Source organism: Castor canadensis, chromosome 15, assembly GCF_047511655.1.
Source record: "Castor canadensis chromosome 15, mCasCan1.hap1v2, whole genome shotgun sequence".
Lineage (NCBI taxonomy): Eukaryota > Metazoa > Chordata > Mammalia > Rodentia > Castoridae > Castor > Castor canadensis.
Window position 1 is genome coordinate 60,241,781 of NC_133400.1, and position 10,930 is coordinate 60,252,710.

Here is a 10,930-nt window from a genome sequence, read left to right on the forward strand (position 1 = left end):
TTGGGTTGTTTCTACTTTGGGCTACTATGAATAAATGATGCAGCTATGACTATTTCATGTAGAAGGCTTTTTTTGCAAACATATGTTTTTGCTTCTCTTCATTATATACTTAGGAGTAGAAGGGCTGAACCATATGGTAACTCTGACTTTTTGAGGAAGTCCTAGACTATTTTCCAAAGGGGCCATCCAGTTCTCAGTCCCACCAGCAGGGTGTAGGGGTCCAATTTCTGCACATTCTTGCAAATACTTGTTATTTTTGCTTTGATTTTTAATAACAGCCATTCTAGTGGGTGTGAAATGGTGTTTCATGTTTTTGAGTTGTATTTCCATAATGTATATCATCTTTTTTGTGTAATTATTGATCACTTGTGTATTTTCTTCGAGAAATATCTGTTCAGATCCTTTGTGCATTTTTAAATTGGGTTAACTTTTATTAAGATTTAAGAGTTCTTTATATATTCTGGATGCAAGATTTATCAGATATATAATTTGCAAATGTTTAATCCCATGTAGTTCATCCATTTTTTTCTTGTTGCCTAATCCAAGGCGGTAAAGATTTACCCCCTATATTTTCTTCTAAGATTTTTTTATATTTTAAGTTTATACTTTTAGGTCTTTGGCCCATTTTGGGTTGATTTTTGTATATGATAGGAGATGGGGTTCAAACTTCATTATTTGCATGTGACTATCCAATTGTGCCAGCACCCTTTATTGAAAAGACTCTTCTTTCCTGATTGAGTGGCATTGGCACCCATGACCATAGTTACCTGGGTTTTATTTCTGGATTCTCAGTTCAGTGATCTATAAGTCTATCCTATGCCAGTATCACACTGATTATAGTAGCTTTGTAGTAAGTTTATAAATTGGGAAGTGTAGTTCTCCAACTTTGTTCTTTTTTTGAGATTGTTTTGGCTTTTGTGGGTCCCTGTATTTACATAGGAATTTGAAGATCAACTTGTCAATTGTAAAAACAAAGGCAACTAGGATTTTAATAGGGTTCGTATTAAATCTGTATTTTGGTTTTAGGAATATTGTCATCATAATAATATTAAGTGTTCCAAAACATGAATGTGGGGTGGGTTCATGACTCAAGTGGTGGAGCACCTGCCTAGTAAGTAGGAGGCGCTGAGTTCAAACCCCAGTGCCACCAAAACATGAGCATGGGATGTCTTTTCATGTGTTAATTTCTTTCAATAATGATCTACAGTTTTCAGGGTGTTTATTAAGTGATAAGTATTTTATTCTTCATGATATTATTATAAATGGAGTCATTTTTCTCAATTTTGTTTCTGCATTGTTCATTCCAAGTATATAGAAATACACCTAATTGTTGTATATTGCACGGGTAACCTTGCTGAGCCACTTGTTAGTTCTAATGATTTGTCTTTGGGGGAGGGGACGATTCCTTAGGATTTCCACATATAAGATTATGTCATTTGCAAATAAAGATAGTTTTACTTGTTTCCTCTTCAGTCTGGAAGCTTTAATTTCATTTTTTTCCCCAGTTACCCTGGCTGAATCATCCAGCACAGTGTTGCATGGAAGCAGTGAGAGTGTGCACCCTTGTTTTGCTCTTGACCTTAGGGAGACCCCATGCTGTTTTTCCCATTATGTATCATGTTAGCTATGGGTGTTTGTTGATGCCTTTTCTTCCTGTTTCCTAAGAGTTATTTATCAGGAAAGGCTGTTGGATTTTGTGGATTTTTTCCTCATCTTTTGACATGGAATATGTGTTAAAGGATTGACTGGCTGTCAATCACAATAGTAAAGTCTTTGCCCAAAAGCTCCACCTGGTGGTCCAGCGTTGTGGACCTTTCTGGATCTCCTTTGTGATGAGAATCCATTTTTGCCTGGAGAATGATTGCCTTATGCTGTAGCCTAAAATATTATGTTTTGGGCCCAAGTGCTGGCTGAAGACTATTGCCACAATTATTTTACTGAAAACCATTTTTGAAATCATGTGATAGGAAGCCAACTCAAATTTGTGTGAACTGAAGAAGCACATTTATTTATTTATTTATTTATTTATTATTGAACATTTCTACTTTAGGAGTTTTTATGTAAATAGACTTACAGAAGTGTGCATGACACATGCAGAAAGATGTTCACAGCAGCATGCTTTGTAACAGCAGCAAAATGGCAACAACTTAAACATTGCTGATTGCTACATAGACTCCACTACAGGTGCTGTTCAGAACTCTGCTCTGATTCCAGAGACTGATGCACCTTTCCCAGAAGGTGCTCGTGACCCATGCTCCCAGCCCTGCCTCGTATGATTCTGAATGACATGTATTTTTATAACAAGCCTGTATCAGTGTAATCAGTATATTAATTTTGTCATTAAAAATAATTATTTTGGAAATGCATTTAATGAAAATATATTTTCAAGTATATATTATTAAAGATAAAATGATAATGGTTATGTTTTATTTTTACTGTACTCTTTTTTTGTTGTTCTTTTGTTTGTTTTGTTTCATTTTGAGACAGGGTGTCACTGTTCAGCCCAGGTTGTCCTGGAACTCACCATTCTCCTCCTCAGTCTCCTCCTGAGTACTGGGATAACAAGTGTGTACCGGTATACCTGGCTATAATGACCACTCTTGAAAAGACATGAAATTAAATTTTTTTCAATGAAATGAGGACCTCTATATCTGTCAACAATTAACCACATAGATTCAAGCATGAGGGAAAAGAACGAAACTTCTAAAGAATTAGTGAATATTTATTACAACTTTAATTAACTGGTTTACAAAGCTCACCTGCTATTGATTGTATTATGTTCCCCACAAAATGATATGTTCAGATCCTACCCCCTGTACCTCCGAATGGGACATTATTTGGAAATAGGTTCATTGCAGATGTAGTTACTTACAATGAGGTCCTACTGGAGTAGGGTGAACCTCTAATTCAATGTAAGTAGTGTCCTCATAGGAAGATGGACATGGAAGGACAGAGATGCTTAGGAAGGATGCCATGTGATGACAAAGCCAGATGGAATTAAGCAACTGCAGGCCAAAAAAATGCCAGTGATGACCAGCAAACCACCTGAACCTGAGAAGAGAAAAGGAAGGGTTCCTTTATAGATTTCAAAGGGAACATGGCCCTCCCAATACCTTGATCTTGGACTTGTAGACTCCACACCTGTAACACAATATATTTCTATTGCTTTAGGCCACCTAGTTTGTGGTACTTTGCATAGAAAACTAAAATACCTTTCCTGTATGTAGACTTATTACAAATATTACTTTGATATTAGATTATAATTTTCAGTCATAGTCTGTTTCACACCACTCAGCCAATGTGCTCATCTTCTGTTTGGGAGATTCTCTGTGACACAGCTCCATAAGTGATAGCTCCCTGATTCTGTATGCATTAGAAAAGTCAGGAAGAAAACACTCCAAACTGTCAGCAGTGGCTTCCTCTGCAGAAGGATATTAGAGGCTGAAGTACATAGAAATGAGTCTTTCAAATTATTGACTTTAAAAATATGAAAAGAGACTCTTTTATCACTAAAAAAGAAGAAAAGTATAAGAAAGAATCCTATTGTAGTTTGGAAAGCCAATCGAAAAATAGCAAATTCTTAAATTGTGCTTATATTTCACCGTCTACTAAGAATACTCATTTTAAAAAGTAAGCTAGTCTTTACATAAATGGGGAGCATGTGTAACCTAAGACTCATGAACAAATGTTCAGGTCATACCACATAATAATTAGCAGTGCCAATTGTCACTCTCATGTGTTCCTTTGGGATGATAAAGTACATGACTACCTAACCAATGTTCTGTAGATCCTAACTTCTGTCTGAGTCACTAAGAGGGACTTTCATGTTCAAAGTTCAATTCATGGATGAGAGTGTCTCAGCTACCAGGGGTTCCTGGGTAAATTTTCCTCATAGATTAAAGCAAAGGGATAACTGCTGGAAATTTTGAAAGGCATGAGCAATCATATTCTGGGGAAATGTGTCTTTTATCTTTAAAATCATGGGAATGAAGTGGTTGCCTTTCATAGTCTCTGTTCACACTAATAGGGAAAACTTTCACTGGCTTTACACTAATACACATAGAAACATTTGCTATATTATATATCAAGTAAACAAATAGATATTTCCCATAATTCCATGTGTCTGCTCATTGCTAAAGTCTGAAGAACGAATCTCATAGCTCTATTCCTCAAGGCTTAGCCTACCATCCTGTACAATGCCAGTCCTTAAATATTAACTGAAGATCAGACAAAAGCATTAAGAGATAGTGTTAAGCACACTGGTCTTGGAATCAAGAGAATGGGTTCAAGTCCTGCCTGTACCAGGAACCTACTGTCTTTCATAAGGAAAGAAATTCAGTATCTTGCTTTTGTTATTCATGAAGAGGAAAAGAGTACCCTCTTTTTCCTCACAGCACAAACACTTAGCATTCTGTTAAAATTATGTGCCAGGAACTACAAGGTTGCATACAGATTATACAAAGAGTAAATACTGCTTCTTCTCCCAGTAGTCCATCTCTCCTGAGGAGAACAATCTAGTCAATACATAAGTATGATCTAGCAGCAAGTAGGAAAAGGGAAAAAGATATGTGAAGCATTTATTCTCAGAGAAAGAGAGGTGGGGTGTGAGTGAAGGATGCAGTATAGATGAGCCGTTAGCTGATAACAGTAATAAGTTCGCACACACACAGATAAATACGTTTTTGCAATTTGATGTTTGGGACTGTGACTTATTCACCCCTTTTTTCTCGAGTACTAAGAACATAGACGTTTTACAACACAGTGAGATAGACTGAAAAGATACTTGTGCTGACATAGGACGTGTTCATAAGCTTGAAAACCTTCATTTCAATTCAGTTCCAAAGCTATTCCATTTACTACCTTAAAGCAAGTAGAAAGCTTTTATTACAATTAATAAAATTAAAATTATTAAGTATCGATTGATATTAACGCTTAAAGAATTTATCAGCAGCCTACTAATTTGGAATTAAGATCATTCAAGCACAGATTAGGCTAAAATTTACCTTTCCATTATTTATGAAGCTAGGATTTACAAAAAAAAAGTTAAAATAGTGGTCAGACATGGTGTTCATGCCTGTAATCTTGGCTTCTAGGAAGGCAGCAATCAAGAGGATCTCAGTGTAAGGCCAGCGTGGGCAAAAAGTTCACGAGATCCCATTTCAACCAATAGCTGGGAGCAGTGGCACACACCTGTCATCTCAGCTATGCCGAAGGGGCAAATGGGAGGATTACAGTCCAGGCATGCAGGGGCAAAAATGTGAAATCCTATCCAAAAAATAATTAAAGCAAAAAGAGCTTGAGGTGTGGCTCAAGTGGTTGAAGGTCTGCCTAGAAAGGGTGAGACCCTGAGTTCAAACCCCAGTACTGAAAAAAAAAAAAGTTAAAATGCAAATTGTGTCTAAGTGTTGTTTGAATTACATGATGAGGAGCCCTTCAAATGTCCTTTAGACAGTTTGGCAACACTTATCAAAATTACAAATGCATAGCATTTTGGTGAAGAAATTCACTTAAAGTACCATGTGCTTGATCCTACAGTTCAGTTCTTATAAAAAAGAGGTGAGAAACAACCTAAATAAAGGATGTGGCTATTGATGATCTGAAACTATCTTGAAGATACCTTGTTAAAATTACTAAATGAAACAAGACACAGGACACTGTACTTTCATATGCACATATTTGCTTGTATATGTAGGAACCACTCAGGAAGGATGCACAATACACAGCAGCCTTGGTTGACTTTGGAGATGAACTTAAATCTGTGGATCCAAGGCAAGTGTGGGAAGGGGCATGACTACAAAATTCAGAAGGTTCTGAATTTTTTAACATTTTTAACAATGGTATCCAGGCGTCAGTGGCTCATGCCTGAATCCTAACTACTCAGAAGACAGAGATCAGGAGGATCGCATTTCAAAACCAGCCTGGGAAATAGTTTACAAGACCCTGTCTTGAAAATACCAACACAAAACAGGTCTGATGGAGTGGCCTAAGTGGTAGAGAGCATGTGTGAGGCCCTGAGTTCAAATCCTAGGATTGCAAAACAAAACAAGAAACTCCCAATGTTACAATGCTAAGTGTATTTATTTATTATTTATTTATTTTAAAGACTTAGAATGAGTCTTAGTTAAAAATATAAAATGCCTCTGATCTACAGTTTGTCTAAGAGAGATAAATTGATTACCTAATAATCAGGGGAGGCAAGGAAACTTCATTGTTTACCTTGTTGTACTTTTAAATTTTGTTATGTAAAAGTATATGTATGCTTGTATATATATATATGATATATAATATAATATATATGTTATATATTATAATAAAATTTAAATATATGAGGAAGTAAGTTCCTTTAAACACTTTAGCTCTTCCATATAACTTTTTTAAAATGAAGTTATTGAATAAAATTTTAAAAGTGGTTGGCTGGGGTCATAGCTAAGTGGTAGAGCACATGCTTACCATATACAAGGCTCTGGGTTCAATCCCTAGCACTAAATAAATAAATACTTAAATGAGTAAATAAGAAAGTAAGTAAAAGTGGTCAAACTACACTTAAAAATCAGGTAAATCTTAATAATTATGTATTTCAAATTTATTGTAATTCCAACTGACCATTCATATCTTTATTTTTTGTGGTTTTGCTGCCAATAGTATTTTTTTTTAACTGCTGTTTGAAGCTATATAATTCGCTTTCTTTTTGGCAATACTAGAGTTCAAACTCAGGACCTTGCTCTTGCTAGGCAGGCAGTGTACCTATAAAGGTCTAGATACTAGGTTGGACATCCTTAGTCCAAAAATATGAAGTCCAAAGTACTACAAAATCTAGAACTTTTTGAGAATCAGCATGATGCCACCAGTGGAAAAGTCCACACTTGACCTCATCTGATGAGTGATATTCAACATGTAGGTGCACTTATAATATGTATAAAATTACCCTCAGGCAATTTGTAAAAAATGTACATAAACCATAAACCAATTTTGTATTTAAACTTAATGTGTCCTCCCCAACATATCTCATCATGTATGTGCAAGGGATTCCAAATTGGAAAATTTGAAAATTTCTAGTCCTAGGCATTTCAGATAAGGAATACCCAACCTGCACCTTAAAAATGTAGAAGCTTATTTTTAAATCAGATTTTCTTTATTTGATCTTTATAACTGGGTTGTACAAGGTGTGGAATTAAGATTAATATGATGTTCTCTGAAATGAAATTTATGAGATGTTTATATTCATCACTGCCAAACCATGTGTTTAATGTATTCAAAATACTCATTGCATAATTGCTTTTGATTGCATTTCTAAGCCAAGAACCTCCTAACTTGTATAGCAGTTCAAACCAAGAGGCCTTTCATGAATTACATCCTGTGTATCAGTATACCACTCAAACCATTCACTAAAAGTCAGTGTTAGAGTTTGATGGGAAATACAAGGCACAAGGAAAATTGCTGAAGCGATTTGTCATGATTGTATCGTCCACATAGTTACATGGTTCCTTTGTCATTTCCTTTGAAATCATTACAGATTGTTTTGTCAGCTCATATATACAGACACACATAGATTAGTGATGGTGATATGTTGATTTTATGAAGTAATAAATCAGACAGAGCATAGTGGTTCATTCTGTAATCCTAGCTACTTAGGAGGCAGAAATTGGGAGGATGGCAGTTCAAGGCCAGCACTGGCAAAAAGAGACCCCATTTCAGCCAATAAAAAGCTAGGCATAATGGCGTGTGCCTGTTATCCCAGCTACTTGGGAAGTGTAAGTAGGAAGATAGAGGTTCAGGCCAACCTGGGTATAAATGTGAGACCTTATTTGAAAAAACAGCTGAAACAAAAAGAGCTAGGGATGTGGCTCAAGTAGTAGAGTGCCTACCTAGCAAGCACAAGTACCTGAGTTCAAACCTCAGTACTGCCAAAAAATAAATGATTTGGCACTGCACTAAGTCTGTGATCACTCACCTAGCAGAGTACTGTGTATGAAGTCATCTGCAGGGAATACATTCCAGGACCTCTAGTGGACATGTGCAACTGCAGGTAGTACAGGACCCTCTGTACACTGTCTTTTTTCTAACATTTATGTTTTGACTTCTCTTAGGCATATTCCAATTATCATCACCACTACTCATGCACTTTGGGGTGTGGTTAAATAAAATAAGCATTTCTTGAACACAAGCATCGCAATACCACAAGAATTAAGCTGGTAACTCAGACAGCTACTAAGTGAATAATAGATGTGTAAAATATACAGCTTGGATACACTGGACAAGGGATGATTTGTGCCAGGGGAGGCATGATGGGACAATTTAGGATAATGTGAGATTACACTATTTTGAACAACACGTGATTTAAAACATGAATTGCTTATTTTTCATTTATGTTTTCCAACTGTTGTTGACTATGGGTAACTGAAACAGAAGAAAGTAAAACCATATACGGAGGGACTCCTGCATTTATATACATGTATTTATTTATTTATTCGTATATATATGAGACCCAAATGGAACAATCCTCATCTTTTACTGTTTAAATCTGGGGCATAGCTCAAGTGGTAGAGGGCTTGCTTAGCAAGCTTGAGACCCTGGGTAGTAAATTACTAAAGCAATCTCTGAGACCTCACATGCAGATTGGCCCATTATCTCTTCCTTGAGGTCTTTTTATGTCAGATTGTTCGGTAATCCCAAGCACAGGCTTCTGCTATCCAAACAAACAGTCCAGTTAACAAATACCAACAGAAAGAATTAATAAATCTTTTCATTTCTAACAACACATGCCTATTTTCTGTTGGTGCTATTTCCATTGTGGCCACATGGAGGTGCTGCTGAGAGCCGGTGGTTTTACACAGTCCAAGTGCGCTCTCATCCAAAGCTGAGATGAAGCCAGGCAGGGCTGCTGGTGCCTGATGACCTAATAAAAATAACTATGTTTATTTTGAACTTAATATCTGCTAGTATTGTATTGTGTCTAATTGCATCATCTTGTTTAAGCATCATAATATTTCTGTGAATGCTATTATCCCTTTTTTTGTTGTCTAGTATTTATTTATTTATTTTTGCTTCCTTTTTTCTTTTTTGTTGTGATGGCTGCGGGTACATTGTGGCATTTACAAAGGTTCTTACAATGTATCAACTATTTCACACTTGAATTCACCCCTTCCTCCACTCAGGTGTATCTCCTACTCCCCCAATTCATGGAACAGTTTCAACAGGTACAATTTTTGCATTTACATGCATGTGTACACATATTTTGAACCATATTTACTCTCCTAAACCCCTTTCCCTGCCATCTCTCCCCTCATCCTGTTTTTATGGAAGCAGAAATGGAAAATGGTCAATGATTTGGCCCAGGTTTGGCTGACTTTCTAATAACTATGACTCTCAGCCATCCCTAAGTAACCTCTAGTGCTTCTGCCTCTAGAAATCTATCCAATCAGAACCGCATATAAAGGTCGACATACAAAGATATTCAGTGCCATGCGTGATAGTAGGAAAATTGGAACGCTCTAAAGGTCCCACGAAGGGGGAAAGAACTAATGTACAATCCACAGATCAGAATACAATAGATTGTATTTCTTAAGAGGTTACTATTAGGCAAAGTCTGAAGCATTTTGTTTCTTGGTTTAGTTAACCCCCACAAAACTTTAGGATACAGGTATCAACGATCATATTTCATCTAGGATAAGCATTATCATCACAAGCCACTCCATTATTTTCTGCACCACTTGGAAAAGGCTGGGGCTAGTATGAGGAAGATCCCAGCTTCCATCCCAGTGCCGAAAAGAAAAGAGAAGAGGAGAGGGAAGGGGGGAAGAAAGAAAGAAAAAAAGGAAGAAAGGAAAAACACGTTTTTTATTGTGGATGGTGAGACACACTCTGATTTTAAATATATTAAAACTAGCAAAAAAAGTTACTCTTAGAGTTGATAAGATAGTTATTTTAATTATTTTAGTTTTAGTACTGGCCATCAAACCCAGGGCCTTGTGCATGCTAGACCAGCATTCAACTGCTAAACTACGTCTCCAGTCTACAGAATTTTAAAATTATAAAATGATTGTCATTTCTCATTTTATGCATGATGAGATTGGGGTACACAGAAATTACATAACTTGTCCAAGTTCAAAAAGACTGAAAGTTGAGATAGAACAGTAACTAGGGCAACCCAAAGTCCCAAACTTTAAAGAAAAGGCAACCCTCCTGCTTCAGAATTCAGAGGGTTTTTAGACAGGTTGCAAATCCTGGGAAATAGTTCTGTTAGAGCCAAAAGGAGCCCTTCAGTTCAGAAGTTAAACAGAGCTCTGACCTAAGCAGTTCGTTCATCGGAAGGGTTTTTGGGTTCTTTCTCACTCCCTGGAGAAGTTTTGTGTTCAAGAGCAGCATTGACAACTTTTTCTTTCTCCTGTGATTTTTTTTTTCTCAGCAGTTCTGCTGTGCAGGGAGCATGCAGGGTCAATTGGTTTTCAAATCAGGCACCATGTGAACACTGGCTTTTGGAAATGATGCAAACATTCCTTCAGTAAATTTTCTCTTTCTGGGAGACTTGGAGTTCTACAGTTGGAACAGGGACTGATTCTCCAGAAGTATTTGAAGAGCTTAAGGGGGAAGATTCAGGAACCTGCAATTTTTGCAAGTTCTTTGGTGTGCTAACACATGAGAACTGTTACTTAAAGACCATCAAAACGTGTGTGTGTGTGTGTGTGTGTACACGCATGTATGTGTGTGTACAACCAATGGAATTCTATATTTACTTTTTCATTTACTTTTCTGAAGAGGTGGTTTTACTATATGGAAAACTCTCCCTTAACCCAGATGTTGCTAAAGTTAGACAATTTTCTCCATGGAGAACTACTGAATACATTTGTCTATGTTTGGTTGCATATTAATTTTTGACTTAGATTACAGAGAATCTTATTAATTCATTTATGTATGATTTTCAATCATGATC